This window comes from Solanum verrucosum, unplaced genomic scaffold, assembly GCF_900185275.1.
Source record: "Solanum verrucosum unplaced genomic scaffold, falcon-dt-bn FXZP01000026.1, whole genome shotgun sequence".
Lineage (NCBI taxonomy): Eukaryota > Viridiplantae > Streptophyta > Magnoliopsida > Solanales > Solanaceae > Solanum > Solanum verrucosum.
Window position 1 is genome coordinate 1,272,182 of NW_026020285.1, and position 1,849 is coordinate 1,274,030.

The window sequence follows — 1,849 nt, forward strand, 5'->3', positions numbered from 1 at the left end:
AATTGTGTCACATAAATTGATACAGAAAGAATAACATGTATTGGCCCGGTGCTAGCACAAGTTCCATATCTAATTTATAAATAAAATGTGTTCTTAAGCTCCCTTTTCTTTTTTTGAAAAGTTTCTTTCAGAAACATATTTATTTGGAAATGCATAGTAAAAACATAGTACCATGACCTAAAAGAATTTTAAAAGGGAATATTTTTATTTTATCCAAAAGAGGCTAAGCAAAATATACGTTAATTAAAATATGTGAGCGTTTGTTGAATACCCAAGCTGGTTTGCCCGAGTGGTTAAGGGGGAAGACTTAAGATCTTCTGCACATAAGTGCGCGTGGGTTCGAACCCCACAGCCAGCAATATTATTTTATTTTTATAACAAAATATTATATATATTTTTTCGTTTTTATCTTAAAAGTGATAACGAATGACTAGTCATAAAATTTAAGAAAGAAAACAATATGTTTATCAATTTGTAGTTTAAACGTGTCATATATTTTTTCCGATTACAAAAAACATATTATGAAGGAATAAATTTAAGCATAATAAATAAGAATGTCTTTTTACTTTACCTCAACTAACATTTATGTTCTTAAACTTTGAGTCTGCACAAATCAACACTTAAATAATTAAATTTATATAAAATATTGTGAAAAATTAAGTTTACTGTCACAAAAAGAAGTTTTAGACTCATGTCTAAATTCGTTATTTTGATATTATATTGATGAATTATTAATTCTAATATTATATTAATGAGTCATTATTTTTTCAAGTTAGACCTATCTTTAAAAGGACATTTTAATGGTCATTATATTAGAATTGAGCAAAGTTATACCAAATAATTAATTACATACTTTTTTATGTGGTGGCAATGATGAAATCATTACTAATTTGCTATTGGTTTATATAGATTATTTGGCTATTGTATTAGGAAAAATCACATATTAGTTTGAATGGTTTAAAAGTTATATACAATTCAATTATTTTCTAAAGTGGAGGGAGATATACAAGACATATTTTTTCTTCATTATATTTTATTAATATTAATCTCAAATAAAAATCATAATATATTTTTTTATATATATTATAGGTTATTTATTAAATTTTATTTATAAAATCATTGAAAAAGTCTTATTTTTACTTTTTTTCTTAGTAATAAAATTATAAAATTGAACATACATGAAACCACGCCCCGTAGATCCATGAGATTTCTGCTCCGTGTCTTGAGGCTTATGCCCTGCCCTGTACAACATAAAATGTCTTGCCTCACGCCCCGCCCTTGCCTTTTAAAACACTAGTTGGTAGAACCCTTTATGCTATTGCTTAATTTGTATTTTTTGGGGGTTAGTTATGTAACTATAAAGCCAACAATTTTTTTTAAAAAAATGGTCATAGGTATATTTAATATATCGTTATTATTATATATATATATATATATATATATATATATATATATATATAATGTATAACTATTATTAGAGATGTATACACATTTATATACATTATTTATATAATATCTTTACTTTTGCAATAGTTCCATCTTCCTCAACCGGATGATCATTATTTCAATAAAACACACAGATATTATGTGTAATTTATCCTAAATGTTAAAAATATATTTAACCTTCATATATGTTTCAAAATGGATCATATATGTTAATGTGAAAATTGTTATTGAAAATTAGAATGCACAAAATAAAAAAAGTACAAAGGAAAGGAAGTAAAAAGAAGAAAATGGGGAAGAGAAGAAGGAAGCAGCAGCAAGTATAAAGTGATACAGTTCACAAAATTTTATATTTCAAACAAAAAAGAAGATAATATTGCTTATTGCACATTAATTAAACTAAAAT

At 25.0% G+C, this 1,849-nt stretch overlaps 1 non-coding gene across 1 annotated transcript; it reads left to right on the top strand.

Moving 5' to 3' along the window:
• The first annotated feature begins 275 nt into the window (after nucleotides 1–275).
• On the top strand, nucleotides 276–358 carry TRNAL-UAA (transfer RNA leucine (anticodon UAA)). The gene has a single exon. It is a non-coding gene; the product is annotated as a tRNA-Leu (tRNA).
• Nucleotides 359–1,849: the final 1,491 nt, after the last annotated feature.